Source organism: Geotrypetes seraphini, chromosome 19 (genome assembly GCF_902459505.1).
Source record: "Geotrypetes seraphini chromosome 19, aGeoSer1.1, whole genome shotgun sequence".
NCBI lineage: Eukaryota > Metazoa > Chordata > Amphibia > Gymnophiona > Dermophiidae > Geotrypetes > Geotrypetes seraphini.
Window position 1 is genome coordinate 11,766,275 of NC_047102.1, and position 21,001 is coordinate 11,787,275.

Genomic DNA, 21,001 nt, shown 5'->3' on the forward strand with positions numbered 1-21,001 from the left:
CAAGGCAAGTTGTATTAGTAGGCATTTCTGCACCTTCGGAGGGCTTACAATATGATTTTGTACACGAGGCAATCAAAAGTGACTGGCCCAAGAAACATCAGTCGGAATCAAACCCTATTTTTCGACCGCTGCTCTAAATACCAGGCTAGGCCTCCATCTTATATTCTGGCGGAGGAGTGGAATTGTGCCTGGGGATGGGGGCTTGAGAATGGGAGCTGAGAGGCTAGTGGCTGGATGCAGGGCTTGGAAAAGTGAGTGGGGATTTGATTTAGGATGACCAAAGAACGGGGGGGGGGGGGGGGGGGGGGGAGGGAATGAAGAGAGGAAATGGTAAAATTTAGTCATACCTGTGGCACCATCCTGTGTAATGTAATGTAATTTATTTCTTATATACCGATACATCCGTTAGGTTCTAAGCGGTTTACAGAAAATATACATTAAGATTAGAAATAAGAAAGGTACTTGAAAAATTCCCTTACTGTCCCGAAGGCTCACAATCTAACTAAAGTACCTGGAGGGTAATAGAGAAGTGAAAAGTAGAGTTAGAGGAAAAATAAAAATAAAATAAACATTTTAACAAGACAGCATTGATCTAAATACTTTGGAAGGTAGAAGAGAGGAGAGAAAGGAATAGAAGCAGAAGGGGGAGCCGTTGAACAGTAGAATTCTGGAGAAATTTAAATGATAGAAATAGAACAAAACAAAGACAAAAGGCAAAACAATAGATAAGATTAAAGATAAATCATAAGCTGGAAAGAAAAATAAAAATAAAATAAAACTATGTCTTCAGTCCACGGTTTCAGCGTCATTGATGAAGTGGAGCAAGTAATTTTAGGAGGAGCGATTGACGTTTCCAGAAAAAGGGCTTATTGGGTTATTTCCCCCTTCCTACCTACAGACAGACAGAGAGACTGACCAGTAATACCACCGTTATAAGGGCTGGTGCTCTGTGGAAAATGCCAGTATCCCTCTGCCAAAGCAGTGTATGGTCTCAGACAACATGCCCATGTCATCAACCAATACAGCCATAAATAATTCCAATTAATCGCTCTGCTGATGAACCATTATTTTTTTTTTCCTGAATTCTTCTAGGGAGGGTCAGAGAATAGTGTATCAGTAAGGAAATTAATTCACTTTCCATAGTGTCCAGCTGCACCATCCATACAATTGGGACGTATCTAAGTAGAAACTCAAGAGGATTATTCATAGGGTAAGGAAGGAAAGACAAGGCACCCCGAATTATTTAGATTCGCTAAACTTCCTTTGCTTCTCCGATCCACGGAGAATCAGTGCAGGCCTGACGAATTCAGAAAACAAAAAATTTCAAATGAGGGCGATCGGAGGCATGCCCCCCCCTCTCCCTCCGACCGCACGGATCGCTAGTGTACGTCTAAGCCATCTGGAGCTGTAACTTTTTTTTTTTTTTTTTACCTTTACTAGCCCAGCGAGCCCGTGGTTTTAACTTGGTTTAAACCACGGGCTCGCAGGAGAGCAGGGCAGGAGAGTCGGGGAGGCAGGCAGGAGATATTTGGGGCGGAGCACGAAATCGGGGCAGGCAGGAGATCGGGGCTGAGACTGGGCAGCAGATCTGGGCAGAGAAGCAAGGCAGAAAGCAGGGCGGCAGAAGGCAGGGCAGTCGGAAAGGACCTCAGCCACTGGTCCTCAGCAGTCGCTTCTTGTGTCTATCAGCCAGCCCAGTCGGTTTGCAAGATTTCTGTAGTGCATTGCGTCCCTGCCTACTTTGCATGCCGTCCCCCCTCATTTGCATGCACGGATAGGAATCAGATCGGAGGAGAGGTACGTGAATCGGGCCGGAGTAAAATCGGGTCGCAAACCGATCGGTACGCGATCGGTTTGCTTAGTGAATCTAGCCCTAAGAGAGATAGACGGGGATTCATCTTAAATCCTAGCTAATAATTAAAACAGTATTTTGTGCATAAAAGTCATTGTATACCGAATCTCCCCAAAACAAGGCAGTTTTTAGAGTGGCGCACAGGGGAATGTTGTAAGCAAGGGTGTGAGGAGTGGAAAAAAAAAATAGCTTTTTAAACTGCAGACTCTCTAATTAGCCCAGCTGGAGCAGTCATTGCACAGCTGTGCTGTCTAGGTATAGCCCCAGTGTCAATTTCTGACAGTGGCGTGTCTTATGTTCCTTCAGTGCTAGGTTTACGGTTAATTGTGTTAAACCGCGACGCTAAAGGTTGCAGCTGTGTGACAGTGAGACCCAACGTGTGTTCTTCTGACCTATCTGGTGGCTTAGACAACGGATCAGTCATTGGTTATGTTACATTACTTCATGCTTATATTCCGCGACTTCCTACATAAGAACTGCCTTCTCCGGATCAGACCTTCGGTCCATCAAGTCCGGCGATCCGCACACGCGGAGGCCCTGCCAGGTGTACACCTGGCGTAATTTATAGTCCAAATATATGTGGAAATTCAATCGTGTAAGTCAGACTAAATGTAAAAACGCATTGAAAATACTGCTATGATAGCCTAGGACCATTCATACCACGTTAACACGAAACATTCATTAACATCACACCATCAATATACGAAATTATAAAACAACGGAGAAAAATAAACCTCAAGTGTGAGAGGCCGGGACTACACAAGTACCCGAGTCTATTCACATCATCACTGGTTTATAAAAAAAACTCCGTGTACATTTAAATCAATACTTCTTCATTCACACTCAATAATTTTTTAAGAGTTTTCAAAGAATATTTTCAAAAGTGTTTCAGGGTGATATATAGAAACCTATTCATGGCATGAACCAGATCCCAAACTAATCATTAACAGCACGAGGGCTACAGCTCAGCTAAACAGGTGTATGCAATTTGTTGAGGCATGGAAAATTGGAGCACAAGAATGAGAACAAATAACCACTCATCTGAAAAAAACCGGAGTGTCCCAAACGATTCTCAGTCCTTTGTCCCGTCCCGACAGAAAAGTCCTTCTGTTTCGCCTGAAAGGCTACATCAGGGGAAAGATCCAATGTCCAAAAAAAACTCCTGCTTCCTTCAACGCCAAACAAACTTGCAGCTGGCTTCTCTCAAAATAGTGTTGGGACTGCGAGACGCGCCCGGTTCGAATAAAACAACTTACGAACCGGGCGTCTTGACGTCATCACACAAACGTGATGCGTGATAGGCTAAGCCCCAGCCATTCACACACCAAACAGACTCTCTGTATTACAGATAGGTTTAAGATTAGCGATCTTAAAGTTCTGAAGACAATCTAACGTTCAGAAGAAAGGTTGCCATTCATGACAAGTATTCAAACCCTTAGGCTCCAAAGTTTGCAAACGATCTATCCATAACTGCTCCTTCTGCCAGAGCACTCTCCTAATGTCTCCTCTCCTTAAAGATATGGGCAACTTCTCAATCACACAACATTTTAAGTTCTCAAACCTATGATCTTGTTGAACACAATGTGCTACAATCGGGGCCGTTAATTTGCGAGTATTTAAACAACTCTTATGTTCTGTCATTCTTACTGTTAGAGTGCGTGAAGTTTGGCCTACATAAAGCAAGGCACAAGGACAAACTAGAACATATATAATGTTCGTGGATTGACAAGTGGAAGTATGACGTAAGATATAATTCTTACCATCACTTGGATTACTAAAGCTCAAGGTTGTCATCATGATGTTACAATTGGAGCAATGGCCACACGGGCCATGTCCCATTATATTATCTATGTTATCCATATTCTCTAAATTAAAGTTTTCTTTAGATGTGTGACATAACCAATCACTCAAATTCTTGTTTCTAGATTGAGAGAAAATAAATTTCTTATTTGAAAAGCAGGGAAGTGTTCTGAGTAATGGAAGATGTCTTTTATATCTATTAATGATGGACTGTGACATGCGAGTTTGTTTTATTACGCATGGAATCAAATCCTCTTCTTCTGGTGTCCTTCTATATTCCAATAAGTTTTCTCTCGGATTGTGTAAGGCACGTTTCTTTGCTTTTTTAACTACTGCATATGGATAATCCCTAGATAATAACCTCTGTTCTAAAATTTTGGATTCTTGAATGAATCTGTCTGTAGTGTTACATATTCGCCGATATCTTAGGAACTGCGCAAATGGGATGGAACTAAGCTCTATAGCTCTGAAAAACAACTATTTCATCTTTAATGGGGAATTCTATCAACAACTCTCGGGGATAGCAATGGGTGCATCTTTTGCACCCACAATTGCTAACCTTTATATGTCATGGTTCGAAGAATCATTTATCTATACATTATCTGAGTTTCAACATGTAATTAAATGGTGGCGTTTTATCGACGATATCTTTGTGATATGGTCGGGTACTTTGCAACAGCTGCAGGAGTTTGAAATATTGATAATCAATGTCATCGAACCATCAAATTTACAATGTCATATAGCATGGAGAAGATCAGTTTTTTAGACGTTTTAGTTCTGAAGAATAAAGATGGTTTTGAAACATCTATTTTTCGCAAAGTTACTGATAGAAATACTTTGTTGAAATTTGACAGTATGCATCCTGTTCATTTAAAAACGAGCATCCCATTTGCGCAGTTCCTAAGATATCGGCGAATATGTAACACTACAGACAGATTCATTCAAGAATCCAAAATTTTAGAACAGAGGTTATTATCTAGGGATTATCCATATGCAGTAGTTAAAAAAGCAAAGAAACGTGCCTTACACAATCCGAGAGAAAACTTATTGGAATATAGAAGGACACCAGAAGAAGAGGATTTGATTCCATGCGTAATAAAACAAACTCGCATGTCACAGTCCATCATTAATAGATATAAAAGACATCTTCCATTACTCAGAACACTTCCCTGCTTTTCAAATAAGAAATTTATTTTCTCTCAATCTAGAAACAAGAATTTGAGTGATTGGTTATGTCGCACATCTAAAGAAAACTTTAATTTAGAGAATATGGATAACATAGATAATATAATGGGACATGGCCCGTGTGGCCATTGCTCCAATTGTAACATCATGATGACAACCTTGAGCTTTAGTAATCCAAGTGATGGTAAGAATTATATCTTACGTCATACTTCCACTTGTCAATCCACGAACATTATATATGTTCTAGTTTGTCCTTGTGCCTTGCTTTATGTAGGCCAAACTTCACGCACTCTAACAGTAAGAATGACAGAACATAAGAGTTGTTTAAATACTCGCAAATTAACGGCCCCGATTGTAGCACATTGTGTTCAACAAGATCATAGGTTTGAGAACTTAAAATGTTGTGTGATTGAGAAGTTGCCCATATCTTTAAGGAGAGGAGACATTAGGAGAGTGCTCTGGCAGAAGGAGCAGTTATGGATAGATCGTTTGCAAACTTTGGAGCCTAAGGGTTTGAATACTTGTCATGAATGGCAACCTTTCTTCTGAACGTTAGATTGTCTTCAGAACTTTAAGATCGCTAATCTTAAACCTATCTGTAATACAGAGAGTCTGTTTGGTGTGTGAATGGCTGGGGCTTAGCCTATCACGCATCACGTTTGTGTGATGACGTCAAGACGCCCGGTTCGTAAGTTGTTTTATTCGAACCGGGCGCGTCTCGCAGTCCCAACACTATTTTGAGAGAAGCCAGCTGCAAGTTTGTTTGGCGTTGAAGGAAGCAGGAGTTTTTTTTGGACATTGGATCTTTCCCCTGATGTAGCCTTTCAGGCGAAACAGAAGGACTTTTCTGTCGGGACGGGACAAAGGACTGAGAATCGTTTGGGACACTCCGGTTTTTTCAGATGAGTGGTTATTTGTTCTCATTCTTGTGCTCCAATTTTCCATGCCTCAACAAATTGCATACACCTGTTTAGCTGAGCTGTAGCCCTCGTGCTGTTAATGATTAGTTTGGGATTTGGTTCATGCCATGAATAGGTTTCTATATATCACCCTGAAACACTTTTGAAAATATTCTTTGAAAACTCTTAAAAAATTATTGAGTGTGAATGAAGAAGTATTGATTTAAATGTACACGGAGTTTTTTTATAAACCAGTGATGATGTGAATAGACTCGGGTACTTGTGTAGTCCCGGCCTCTCACACTTGAGGTTTATTTTTCTCCGTTGTTTTATAATTTCGTATATTGATGGTGTGATGTTAATGAATGTTTCGTGTTAACGTGGTATGAATGGTCCTAGGCTATCATAGCAGTATTTTCAATGCGTTTTTACATTTAGTCTGTAATTTATAGTCCACCATATCCTTATATGCCTCTCTTAAGGAGATATGCATCTAGTTTGCTCTTGAAGCCTAGGACGGTCGATTCCGCCATAATCTCCTCTGGGAGAGTATTCCAGATGTCAACCACTCTCTGTGTGAAGCAGAACTTCCTGATATTAGTCCTGAACTTGCCCCCCCTTAGCTTCATTTCATGTCCTCTTGTCCGTGTCAAATTGGACAGTGTAAATAATCTTCTCTGCTCTATTTTGTCGATTCCTTTCAGTATTTTGAAGGTCTCGATCATATCCCCACGCAGTCTCCTTTTCTCAAGGGAGAACAATCCTAGTGTTATACATAAGTTCTGCATGGATCACAAAAGAGGAATAACTTGACTGAACATTTATTTTATTTATTTTTAAAAATTACGAAAATCACTTGAATCTAAGCGATGCACAAAACGTTCACGTCCACAATTTCAAAACACAAACAAGCATGATCAAATGCAACAAATAAAAGTCAAATCTTCCCCACAAAATTTCCTCAGCGCAGAATTATTCAAATCTAAAATAAATAAAATGACCACAGAGTTAGAGAAAGGCGGCCAAAAGCCATTGTGCTTTTAGCAATTTCTTGAAAAACGTGCGATCTTTGCATAATCTCGTTACACCTGGAATTGAATTCCAGAGATTCTTACCGGCAATTGAGAAAAATTGATAGTCTAAGATTTTACATAGCGAATCCCATTTTATTTTAAACCAATGAGCAACATCCCCCCTCCCCCCCCCTCAGATCTCAAACGTCTCGCCGGTTGATAGACTTCCCACGAGTTTTGAAAGCAAGTAGAAGAGGAGAACACTATTTGATGAATGACAGACGGAGCTTTATAGCAAATTTTCTGCTGAACAGGTAACCTGTAATTATTTTTATATTTATTCAGTTTTCTATACTGTTCTTCCAGGGAAGGCCCGGACCGTTTTCCTGAATTTATTCAGGTACTCAAGCACTTTTCCCTGTCTGTCCCGGTGGGCTCACAATCTATCTAGTGTACCTGGGGCATTGGGGGGATTAAGTGACTTGCCCAGGGTCACAAGGAGCAGCTTGGGTTTGAACCCACAACCTCAGGGTGCTGAGGCTGTAGCTTTTAACCAGTGCACCACACTCTCCCCATATAATATTTGTATCATGCTCTATATTGCGTTCTATGTTGCTTTATTAGTTAAAGTAGTCTGTGAAGAGGAGGGTCTTTATCCCTTTCTTGACCTTCCCAATGTCCTTTTCTAGCTTTAATTCCTGTGGAAGGGAGTTCCACCACCGAGAACATTCTTGTCTCTGATGGAGGAGGGTGTTTCCATCAGATACTCTTGGCTCACGCACAGGGTGTGTGCATGGTAATGCTGTCTGGCTGCTTGATATTGCAGTTCCGAGAGATGAATGATAACCAAGTGGATTCCTATGTGTGCTGGTTCTCTCTTCCAGCATCCTAAAAAAAAATAAAAAACCTCTGGTATTGCTATCCATGCTTTCCTTCTCCAGGTGCATTGGCTTGATTTACCAGCATCCCTCTTCCCTTTGATGTATGGTGCAAAGACCAGAGAAGCAGAAGCTGTGGCCAAAGAAATCAAACAGGACTGGAGTTATGTATTCCACCATGAGGGATCTCCTCCCACCATGATAGTCACTGGTCACAGGAGAACCCTCCCTTTGTAAATATCCTCACAGATTATGGAACAAGTGAAAGTCCGGTGGCTTGGTAGAGCCACTAGAGGTGTCTGCAACCTTAAGGAAGCAGAATCCTAAGGGTCTCTTCATGGAGACAGCAGTTATGATCACTTAGGTCCTTCCTGTTCCAACCAACCAAGAGCTCAGTGCAAGAAAACTGGATATGGTGATACAGGAGAAAAACACAAGAGCTGCATTGATAATTAGAGGTGTTATTTGCCAGGTGATTATTCTGTGAATTGTGTGGGGGAGGGAGGCGATTCTCCTGCCATACTGTATCGATCCAGCACTTTAGAACTCTCTTCCTGTAGAACTTTGAGGCAGGTTTAAGAAACTTCACTAGCTTGGAGCAGAAGGTCTAGTCTCAGGTCTAGTCCAGCCTCTCCATTATTTAAATGTAGTTTCTTTGTCATCCTTCTCATTGCCTTTTTCTCTCTCTCTTTGCCCCCATTCCCTTGTCCCCACGTCTCATGTAATATCTTGCTTTGCTTTCTTCCTGCCTTTTTCTCTCCGTCTTTGCCCCCCCCCCATTCCCTTGACCCCACCTCTCATGTAATATCTTGCTTTGCTTTCTTCCTGCCTTTTTCTCTCTGTCTTTGCCCCCCCCCATTCCCTTGTCCCCACCTCTCATGTAATATCTTGCTTTGCTTTCTTCCTGCCTTTTTCTCTCTTTGCCCCCCCCCCATTCCCTTGTCCCCACCTCTCATGTAATATCTTGCTTTGCTTTCTTCCTGCCTTTTTCTCTCTTTGCCCCCCATTCCCTTGTCCCCACCTCTCATGTAATATCTTGCTTTGCTTTCTTCCTGCCTTTTTCTCTCTTTGCCCCCATTCCCTTGTCCCCACCTCTCATGTAATATCTTGCTTTGCTTTCTTCCTGCCTTTTTCTCTCTTTGCCCCCATTCCCTTGTCCCCACCTCTCATGTAATATCTTGCTTTCCTTTCCTCTCTGTCTTTGCCCCCCCCCATTCCCTTGTCCCCACCTCTCATGTAATATCTTGCTTTGCTTTCTTCTTGCCTTTTTCTCTCTGTCTTTGTCCCCCCATTCCCTTGTCCCCACGTCTCATGTAATATCTTGCTTTGCTTTCTTCCTGCCTTTTTCTCTGTCTTTGCCCCCCCATTCCCGTCCCCACGTCTCATGTAATATCTTGCTTTGCTTTCTTCCTGCCTTTTTCTCTCTGTCTTTGCCCCCCAATTCCCTTGTCCCCACCTCTCATGTTAAATCTTGCTTTGCTTTTTTCCCCGCCTTTTTCTCTGTCTTGCCTCCCCCCAATTCCCTTGTCCCCACCTCTCATGTAATATCTTGATTTCCTTTCTTCCTGCCTTTTTTTCTCTCTTTGCCCCCCCCCCCATTCCCTTGTCCCCACCTCTCATGTTAAATCTTGCTTTGCTTTTTTCCCGCCTTTTTCTCTCTGTCTTGCCCCCCCCCCAATTCCCTTGTCCCCACCTCTCATGTAATATCTTGCTTTCCTTTCTTCCTTCCTTTTTCTCTCTATCCCTCTTTTTCTTTTCTCTCTTCCTCTCTTTCCTTGTCTCACTGCTCTCCCTGCCTCGCTCTCTCTTTCCCTCCGCTTTGTGTCCCTATTCTCCAGAGCCAACGGAGTCTGTCAGCAGCAATACAGAGGATAGCAGGTGAAGAGCTGAATTTTTCATGAGACTGTATAGCCAGTGCGGCTTCCTCACAATCTATTTGTATCAAAAGTTCATCTCATTTACCTTTGCTCTGCTCATTCTGCTGCTGCAGCCTGACAGAATTTTTCTTCCTTTCTTAATCCTGCAAATCAGATGCCAGCTCTCCCTTCCATTCTGAAATGTTTCTCCCATGTACTAACTGAATTATGCACCCAGGGCACATACTAAGGGCCTGATTAACGAAGCTTTTTATCCCATAGAGGCAGAATGGGAGAAAAGGCTTAGAAATTCGGGCCCTGCGCTCGAAGCTAATCGCAGGCCATTTCAGTCTTACCGAGGTGCTGCCAGCCAACCCCAAACGGTATGAGATAAAGAGAGACAGTTGCTACTCAAACTTAAAAAATAAAATAAAATATAACACACTAACTTGTAACGTAGTCTGGAAATTCTATGCGCGTCGGCGCAACATCGTAGCATTTAGTGCTCCAGGCCGCAGTAAAAACCTTTACCACAGATTAGTAAAAGGGGGGGAGGGGTGTATTAATTATCTCACTAGTTACTCCCATCTCTAGATCAGTGTTTTTCAACCTTTTTACACCTATGGACCAGCAGAAATAAAAGAATTATTCTGTGGACCGGCATCGGTCCGTGGACCGGCGGTTGAAGAACACTGGGATAAGTCGTGGGCCAGACCCCGCCCATCTCTACCCAATGTCCACCCCAGACCCCGCCCCCATAATAGTACTAATTGCACCTTGCACGTCCCGTGCCTCATCTGGAAGCCTTCCCTCTGTCGTTGCAGCGTCAGAGAGAAGGCTTCCGGTTCAGGCGCAGGATGCCCGTAGGAGCCACTGCCCGTGGCTTTGTGCACTGAATCAGTTAGGAAGAGGGCGCTGGCTCGAAGATAACGCCGCATCGATCGCACCGTGGACTGGCGGTTGAAGAACACTGTTTTGGGCCTGATGCACATGCTGGCCCTGTGGAAATTTCTGTGGACCGGCACTGGTCCATGGACCGGTGGTTGAAGAGCACTGCTCTAGATCATTGATAAATAAGTTAAAAACCACTCCCGTCTCAGGCTTTGATTTCTGAAGTATGCATTCTGTATCTGTGCAATTGCTACCCTTTTTTGGGTGCGCGCATTGCAAAATTCTTTCTATTCTTTGGAGCAGGGGTCTAGATTTATGGACGGAGACTATTTGTGGCCATTTACTTCATGCATGTTTAGTATGTGGGTCTACGGATGCTGGGAATTAGGTTTGGAGGCTTGAGATAGCACCTGGGTGAAGTTACGCGACGACAATAAATTTCAAATAGGGCTGCCAAACTTGCTACTGGTGGGAAAAGGAAGGAGAGCGACACTATTTCTGGCCCAGCTCCATTGGCTGCCAATTTGTGAGCTTTTTAACTGTTGTATTTAAGGTACTGCTACTTATAGGCTCTATATGGGGCACTATATATCTCTTTTTATATACCACCCTGAATGGGCATTGCAGTCCATCATTTGGCTGTTTCTCAGTACATCGACCCCCCCCCCCATGTCGATAGTCGGTAGATCAAACTATTAATAAACTTGGAAACTTAGCCTAAAAGACAGGTCGTACAAGTGCCGGTAATCATAGTCATCCTGCTGTGACACGCAGCTCCCAACTGGTGTAGCCCGACTTTACGACAAGAAGAGGCGGTCGGCGAAAACCGCGAATGAGTGGAGTCCGCGATTCGCGAACCGCAAACTCGCGGAGGAACATCATAATCATTAAAATTGGAAATTAATTTGAATACTTGGCTATCTGCTACTACTGCCTAATATAATAAAAGCCTAAGCCGCGCATGCGCACTCTTAACTGCGTGTTCCCGTTTTCCATTGCGCTGTAGGTCCCCGTAGGTAGGAGTGCGCATGCGCGCTTAGCTGTGGCAGTGGCCGATTGACAGAGGCAGCAAACACGCCGCGGCTCTCCCCCCCTCCCGCCCTCACTCACCCACCACCAGAGAAACATCGCTACGGCTGACCGCACTGGACCGTGAGGAGGTCATTGGGAGTACTGGCGGCGGACACGTGCACAGAATTGGTGTTTGGGGGCAAGTAAAATGGGAGACGGGCCTTATTTGCAATCTTATACCTGGTGGCCACAAAACAAATTGGAAACCGCTGGCCTCCCTGCTCTCCATCTCGCGCAAACCTAAATCCAGGAAAAATGGCACTACCGGTAGAAGTTTATTTTTAAGATTAAAGGTGCTGCGGCGGCTCCTCTCACGAGCCGCACCTGCGTCGGAGAAGGCTTCCGACGCAGGCAGCGATTGTGAGAGGAGCCGAGGCGGCAACTTTAAACTTAAAAATAAACTTCTACCGGTAGTGCCGTTTTTCCTGCTGTGTCCTCTCGATCTCCTTTATCACAGCGAGTGCGATGGTAGGCCAGACCGTGGGAAGCAAAGGGGGGGGTGAGGGTTGGGGGAAATGCTGCTGCACAGGGACCTGTAGGGGAAGGTAAATACCACTGCTGCTGCTGCTCAGAGAAGTGGACGGAGAAGGAAATACTGCTCCCATAGTCTCGAGCCATTTCCTGTGAGCGATCTGCATGGGGCAGGAACGTGGGAAGATTGCTCCTGCCCCGAAAACCCGCTACACCAGGTAAGGCTTAAGGGGGGGGGGGGCTTACAGGGCTTAAAATACCCCCAAAAAATTAAAATGGTTTTTTTTGGTTTTAAAATCGTGAATAATTGAAACCGCGGATTCGGAGGGGGGGAGGGGGGGAAGTGTAAACGTCTCTATCATAGGTAGAGAGATACATATTGAGATCTTTAAGTCTGTCCCCATACATCTTATCACGAAGACCACGCACCATTTTAGTAGCCTTCCTCTGGACCGACTCCATCCTCCAGAATTGTACATAATATTCTAAATGAGGTCTCACCAGAGTCTTATACCAGGGCATCAATACCTCCTTTTTCCTACTGGCCATACCTCTCCCTATGCACCCTAGCATCCTTCTAGTAGAGGCATTGGAAGCTGAGTGATGGCTTGTCTGTGCACTCTTATTCATGTTTGTTTTTTGACTGTCTTTTTAACACAGGCTGTTTTTCTCTTTCAATGAACTTTCCCTCACTGTGTCTCCCCCCCTCACTTCTCTCTATCGCCCTTCCTCGGTCATTGTTTTCCTCTCTTCCCCTCTTTCTCCTTCGTTTCCAGCCCCAGTGCTTCCAAGCAAGAGGCTTGCATGTATTAGATTTTAACACATTTGCAACAAGCTCTGGATATGTTAACTGCTCAAGTTTATTTTAGAAGCATCCTGTCTGGGAGGCACATGAGACATGACAAAGCTTGTGACTAAAGTGTCAGCAGTGCCTTCAGTCCTTGCACTGTGCCAGTGTGTCACACCTTCCCATGTGTCACCACAGGGAGGACAGGGAAATAGAAACACCCGCTATCAGATCTCCTATTGCCACCTCCTTGCTGCTTTCCCTGAGGCTTTGCTGACGGAGCATGAACCTCCAGCAGAAACTCTGCGCAGATAGAACAATCATTTCAAACTGATCAGATGGTACAGGGCTAGTGTGTCACATGAGCCCATCCATCCCTCTCTTAGTATATACGAATCTTACTTCATAAATTCACCTAGGGGAAACTGCTGAAGGTGGCAGGTGGGGAGAGGAATAGTAGACGCACCAGATTACAAAAGCACCAGCATCCAAATTTAGAACGTGGCGAAATCAGTTAGCATAGCAGGGTTTAAAAAAGGGTTGGATAATTTCCTAAAAGAGAAGTCCATAGGCCATTATTAAGATGGTTTGGGGAAATCCACTGCTTATTCCTAGGATAAGCAGCATAAAATCAGTTTTCCTGCTTGGGAGCTAGCTAGGGACTTGGGACCTGGGTTGACCACTGTTGGAAACAGGATACTGGGCTTGATGGACCTCTGGTCTGTCCCAGTACAGCAATTCTTATGTTCTTATGTGAGCCAAGTATAGGACAATCAAGCCATTGTGACTTCACTGGTGAGGTTGGCTCTTAGGCATTGGTGGAATGAGGCATTATGACATCACAATCTCAGCTCTAGAATGTTGCTACTTAGGATTTTAAAGTGTTTGAGGCTTGTGCAGGTGAGGACGGAGCTTAGGCATTGGTGGAATGAGGCATTATGACATCACTGCTGAGGTTGGCTCTTAGGCATTGGTGGAATGAGGCATTATGACATCACCATCTCAGCTCTGGAATGTTGCTACTCTTTGGGTTTCTGCCAGGTACTTGGGACCAGGATACTGGGCTTGATGGACCTTCGGTCTGTCCCAGGATGGCAATTCTCTTATTTCAAAGAATAGAGCTAAAACATCAAAAAGATCCCAATGTGGCTATGTTTTGGCCTGGTGTTGGATCACTCTGCCCGGAGATACCCGTATTGTTCACGTGCGTGTATAGTTTGTACGTTAGAAGGAATGTGTGGTACTTTTATCTCCTTCTAGTTTCAGGCCTCTGATGCAGCCCAACCCAGGGCAAAATATGGCCAAATCAGGCTCTTTTGACATTATAGCTCCACGCTTTTTAACGGTGTCAGGTCAAAAGCGCGCCGGGACAAAGGCGCGCGCAGACAATTGAGCGCAGCGTGGAGGCGCGCACCGAAGAAAATTACTGTTTTTACGGCTCCGACGGGGGTGTGTGGGGGGAACCCCCCCCACTTTACTTAAGAGATCGCGCTGCGTTGTGGGGGCATTGTGGGGGGTGTGGGGAGTTGTAACCCCCCACATTTTACTGAAAATGTCACTTTTTCCCCGTTTTTAGGGAAAAAGTTCAGTTTACAGTAAAATGTGGAGGGTTACAACCCCCCAAATCCCCCACAACGCCGGCGCGATCTCTATTAAGTAAACTGGGGGGGGCTCCCCAACAAAAACCCCCGTCGGAGCCCCTAAAAACTGTAATTTTCTTCGGCGCGCGCCTACGTCTTGCGCTCAGTTGTTGGCGCGCGCCTTTGTCTTTCGCGGGGTTGTCTATGAACCCTTTTTAACAATACATTGCGTTTTCTAAATTTGCATGCTGCTGCTTTCATGATCTGCTCGTTCTACTCTCCTATGGAACACTCTAGACCCTTGCCTCTTTGTTTCATACCATAGGTGAGGAGTGGAAGATGATGATATGGCGCTGGGTTCAAATTTGACTGTTAGAGAACGTGCCCTGCTTGGCACCTTGGGTTAAAGATCAAGTTCAATATATATTTGATGAATCGCTTAACCTTTTTACTAAGCGATATACAATAGAAAATGGTAAAAACAAAATTTAAAACAATGTACAAAAACAGAGGACTCAAATCTACACTTTCACAGTAGCGAAAAATAATAAAATCATGTGTCAGTGGACAGTGCTGCCTCAGTTCAAGTGAAGAGGAGCATCAAAAAAATGGAGGAAAAAGCCTCAGACTGGAGCCCTCCCACCACCACAATGGTGGTCCAAGGTGGTTAGACAATAACCTCACTGGCAAAAAAAACCTCCATTTGCACTCCCCTTACATAAAAACTTTAGGCAGGGCTGTTTGTGCATACAAAGAAGATAGTAGAGATGGTCAACTTATCTTCGAACAATCGGTACACCAACGGTGGCCAGCGTTTCACAAATCTGCTGCCTCAGGGTGTAAAACGATCCGATCAAACTTTAAGCGGGACGCCGAAACGCATCTCCTATTTTTTTTGCTACTGTGAAAGTGTAGATTTGAGTATCATTGAATTTTCACATATCCGAGTTGATTTTGCAAAAACAGAGGACTGACAGACAAGAAACGAAAAGCTAAAGGGTTGAACTACAATAAAATCAAGCAAAGGAGGAAAGGAAAAACAAAAAGGGAGAAGGATCTCCTTTCTGGATAACATTTCTATAGAGAAACCATTTCCGTGAGGGACCGAGATCAATGCTCGAAAGCGTCTTTAAATAAGAAGCATTTCAAAGCTCCCTTGAATTTATCCATGTTTATTTCCTCTCTGATATGATAAGGTAAAGAATTCCAAATAAGCGGAGTAGTAACTGGAAACATAGTTGCAGAAGAAGAGGTAGGATGGAGGAGGGAGTTCTGCTTCTGTGGCAGCGATTCCTGCCCATGTTGTCGCTCGTCACCAGGCTAGAGAATGACACGGTGACAGAATTCATCACCGTTCCCATCCCCGCGGGAAACCATCTCCATGTCATTCTTTAAGGAGGGAGGGGAAAAAAAAACCCAGTATGGATGGGCCCAGCCACTGACCCTCAAGCCTTGCATTGAAGAATGCTGGTGTAGAAGAACTGAGATAGACACTAAGGAATCCAGAGCAGATATTGTGATGTCATAATGCCTCATTCCACCAATGCCCAAGAACCAACCTCATCATTGATGTCATAATGGCTTGACTGTCCTATACTTGGCTCACATAAAAATCAGGGTGTGAATGGGCCCAGCCATTGGCCCTCAAGCCTTGCATTGAAGAATGCTGGTGTAGAAGGACTGAGGTCGAGATAGACACTAAGGAATGACAGATTGTGGTATCCAGAGCAGATATTGTGATGTCATAATGCTTTATTCCACCAATAAGAGCTAACCTCATCAGTGATGTCACAATGGCTTGACTGCCCTATACTTGGCTCACATTAGAATCAGAGTATGAATGAGCACAGCACTGACCCTCAAGCCTTGCATTGAAGAATGCTGGTGTAGAAGAACTGAGGTTGAAATAGACACTAAGGAATCCAGAGCAGATATTGTGATGTCATAATATCCAGAGCAGATATTGTGATGTCATAATACCTCATTCCACCAATGCCCAAGAACCAACCTCATCAGTTATGCGACAATGGCTTGACTGTCCTATACTTGGCTCACATAAAAATCAGAATATGAATGGGCCCAGCCATTGACCCTCAAGCCTTGCATTGAAGAATGCTGGTGTAGAAGGACCGAGGTTGAGACAGATTCTAAAGGATGACACGGGATGGTTTCCCACGGGAACGGAGATGAATTTTGTCAACGTGCCATTCTCTACTCCAGCCTCCACCTGAGCTCACAAGGAAGGAGAACATTTAAGAGGAGGGGGCTCAAGTCAATGTGGCAAGAATGGGCATGGAACAGCAATATATGTACTGAAATTTCCACTGGGTTCAGAGGAGTCTTGAGAAGAGACAAATAAGGAAAAAAAAAAAAGAGGAGTTGGAAACAATTAGTGGTACAACAAATCTAGCTACTGAAGGACAGGCTGAGCAGAGAGAAAGGGTGCTCTGGCTTGCTCCTGGGTGTTTTCTAGGAGCACAGTCATGCTCCCACTGTATGACTTTAACTGTTTCCTATGTGCTTCTTAGGTCCTGCATGGTACATAACTTGGTCAGCGTGGGAAGCAGGGCGACAGAATGAAGACGAAAAAAAAAGAGAGGCAGAAGGATGGGCTAGGAAAGGAGAAGAAAGAGGTAAATTGATCAGGAAAAGAAGGGAGAGGAAGAAAGAGAAAAGGGATGGATGCATCTGAAGTAGCTTTCTCTATAGACATAAAAAGTCATAAGAAATCTGTGGAGTCACCTTGCTCAGACTTCAAATCTACAGCTGCCAATGAACATGCGTTTTCCACAAATGATACCATCCGGGTCTCTTTGGTGCTGCTGCGTCTTTGCAGAGAAAATCCAGCTTCTTCTAGTTACTTTGCAACTGCTAGAAAATAAGACCTGACCACACAGAGGACAATTTGCAAAGACAGTACGGGAAGTAAATAGCAATTTATTTGGGTGAACCAATTGTAAATCTGGGGTTCTTTCAACAGCCCGCAAAATAAACACGAACCGCTTTTAAGAAGCGATCCCCATTCCTGGTGTTTTATCCTTCCCCCCTCTTCCCTTTAATTAATTTGTTATTAATGATGTAATTATTAACTTTCCCCTCAAGCTCATGTTCGTATTTGTAATTTGTCTATTTAATGTTCACATTCCCCCCCCCCCTACAAAAATTTATTTTAACCTTTCATTTTTAGCATTGTAAACTGGCCAGGTGCACATCGATGGTCGGTATATTAAAATTAATTAAACTTATGCACATTTTTAGCTCTGGACTGAAGTATATCATTCCAAGGAGTGTGTTTTGGGTGAGGTAGAAAAAACTAGCTGTAGATTGTATTTTGGAATTTACCGTATATGCAAGGAGCAGCGTGGGATTTGAACCCACAACCTCAGGGTGCCGAGGCTGTAGCTCCAACCGCTGCACCAAACACTCCCCACCAGTCAGGAATGTTTCAAGATCAGATGCACGTTCTGTGGTGCTATACTTTTTGCTGTATTACAAGCTTATTCTTTTTTATTTTCCAAATGTTCATGCACAGTTCTCTGAATACCTGTACACGTGTCTGTATATGGCCGTTTGGGGGAGGATGGGCTGCAGAGGGCTTCAATGGCTGGGAGGGTATAGATGGGCTGGAGTGGGTTTTGACGGAGATTTCGGCAGTTGGAACCCAAGCACAGGACCGGGTAGAGCTTTGGATTCTTGCCCAGAAATAGCCAAGAAGAAAAAATTTAAATTGAATCGGGTTGGGCAGACTGGATGGACCATTCGGGTCTTGATCTGGCGTCATCTACTATGTTACCTTATTCTTTTGTGTATTTCTATAATGGGACTCATTTATATGCTGGGGCAGCAGTTTTTCCAGTGCGCTTATCCCTTACCAGCGTGGGCATAAATTCTATCAATCACAAATCTGAAGGCTTGGCTCTAACATTCTGATCTCTTTCCCTTCCCCCTTCTCATCTCTTTCTGAACTGTACAATGCGACTCATTATAGCTTTCAAAATCAGCCTCCCCTGACACTTCATCTGTCCGTAATGACTGACAGGACAGAGACTCCACTAGTACATTAAATATTAAAAAGTAGAGAACAGCAATAATCAGAGTTTCTTCAAACTTTGACTTGGTTAAAGCTGATGAGGCTCCTTTCTCATCTGAAAATTCTACGACTGCCTTAAGCGCCTCATCCGAAGTAATCTGAGGAAATACTTTTTTTTTTTTTAACGGAAAGGGTGGTCAATGTGTGGAACAGTCTCCCGGAAGAGGTGGTGGAAACAGAGACTGTGTCTGAATTCAAGAGGGCCTGGGATAGGCACGTGGGATCTCTCGGAGAGAGAAAGAGATAATGGTTACTGCGGATGGGCAGACTGGATGGGCCATTTGGCCTTTATCTGCCATCATGTTACAATGTTTCTATATCACAAAAATTCAAATAAACAAGAAAAGAATGTCCAAAAAATCAATAACCAAAAAAAAACACACCCTATAAAGCACAGGTCTACATATCGAGTTATATCCAAAAGGAGAAAAGACCTCAGTGTCCAATAGGGGCTCTATGTAGCTACCCACATAGACAAGCTGGTTTCAAACATAATTTGAGACCAGCAGACACATCCTTGGTCAAAAAACTCCCAAATAAGAGAAATATAATATATAAGTGTCTTTCAAATTCAATTAGTTCAAAAAAGTCTCTTTCACTTACTCACTTTCAAATTCAATTGTTTAGTTTTTTCAATTTTTTCAATAAAGTCACTTATCTGAACATTGCTGTTTGAACATAGTCCTGGGGTTGGAAAGCAGGAAAAACTGCTCCGTGGAGAATAGGCTTAGAGCTATTCAAGCATGACCATTAACACACTTCCACATAATCCAACAGGGCTCCCTGTTTCGCTATCACGCTTCTTCAGGGATTTGAGCGTCCATTCACCCGCTTCCAATGTTTCTATAACCATAAAGTTCTATGACATCACAATGCAGCTATAAAGAGCCTTAGCCTATAGCAGGGGTGCCCAACGCGTCGATCGCGATCGACCAGTAGCTCAGGAAGGCAACTCGAGTCGATCGCACTCGTGTTGCTGTCCTGATCTACGGGCGGATCAGCCTTCCTCTCCAGTGTTATCCCTAGGGCCTTTTAGCTGGGCGGTCCGCCCAGCTGTCATCTGCCGCTGCTGAACATTAAAAAAAAAAAAACCAAAAAACCGGCTTGGAGATTTCAGCCCCTAGCGAACTTATGCTCCGGGCTCTAACGTGTGCGTGCAGGCTTCTCTTCTCTCCGAAACCGGAAGTTATGTCCGGGGAGGGGGGGGGGGGAGAAGGGAAGCCTGCACGCACATGTTGAGAGCCCTGAAGCAAGCGTTCGCTACGGGCTAATGCGAGAGACAGGTTAGTGAAGCATTTGTTCTTGTTCCTGCCGGGTCCTGCCTACTTTCTGTTTCCGCGAAGGCAGGACCCGGCAGCATTTCCCCCAATAGGTTGATCACGATCTTGGGCTGATCAGCCTTCCTCTTCCCGACGGCAGAATTGACGTCGGGGAGAGGAATACTGGTTGGCCGAAGCAGAGAGAGCTTGGGGCCTGTTATTGGTGGCGTTTGGGTCCTGGTCTCCGATGGTAATGGCAGTGGCAGTGGCTTGGGGAAGGGCAGGGAGAAAGAAAGAAAAAGGGCAGGCAGGGATACAGAAGGAAAGAAGAGAAACAGAAAAAAATGAAAGGGAGGCAGAGAGAAAGAAAGGGCAGGGAAGAGGAAGGAAAAGTTGGGGGGAAGGAATGAGGTCTGGAGGAGAAGAAGCATACAGGCTAAAAGAAGGGAAGAAAGATTGTATGCACAGTCAGAAGAAGAAAGTGCAACCAGAGACTCATGAAATCACCAGACAAGGTAGGGAAAATGATTTTATTTTAAATTTAGTGATCAAAATGTGTCTGAATTTATATCTGCTGTCTATATTTTACACTAAGGTCCCCTTTTACTAAACCGCAATAGAGGTTTTTAGCGCAGGGAGCCTATGAGTGTCGAGAGCAGCGCTGGGCATTCAGCGCAGCTCCCTGCGCTAAAAACTGCTATCGTGGTTTAGTAAAAAGGGAGGGGGTATATTTGTCTATTTTTGTATGGTTGTTACTGAGGTGATAGTGCTTAGAGTCATCTGCTTTGACCTCTTTGAAAAACCCTGGAATAGGAATGATGATTAACATTTTCTATGCATACAGTGTGCTTTGTGTTTTTTTTTAATTTTATTGTTGGTAGATCATTTTGACTTGGTCATTTAAAAAGTAGCTCGCAAGCCCAAAAAGTGTGGGCACCCCTGGCCTATAGGAAGAAGAGATGCAAATGTTAAGAGCCTTAGCCAATAGGGAGAGGAGGAGATAGTGGATGCTGCGGATGGGCCATTTGGTCTTTATCTGCCATCATGTTACAAGACCCGTGCTCTTCAACATCTTTATAAACGATCTGGAAATTGGTACGACAAGTGAGGTGATTAAATTTGCGGACAATACGAAGTTGTTCAGAATAGTGAAGATGCAGGGAGATTGCAAAGATCTGCAAGGTGACATAATCAGGCTCGAGGAATGGGCATCGACATGGCAGATGAGGTTCAACGTGGATAAGTGTAAAGTGATGCATGTCGGTAACAAAAATCTCATGCACAAATACAGGGTGTCCGGGGCGGTACTTGGAGAGACCTCCCAGGAAAGGGACTTGGAGTTCTGATCGACAAGTCGATGAAGCCATCC

General features: G+C 44.1%; 1 protein-coding gene across 11 annotated transcripts in view; it reads right to left on the reverse strand.

Moving 5' to 3' along the window:
* The window catches only part of CHST1 (carbohydrate sulfotransferase 1), a 144,528-nt gene that overhangs the window by 110,852 nt on the left and 12,675 nt on the right, over positions 1 to 21,001 (reverse strand). The window lies entirely within an intron of this gene.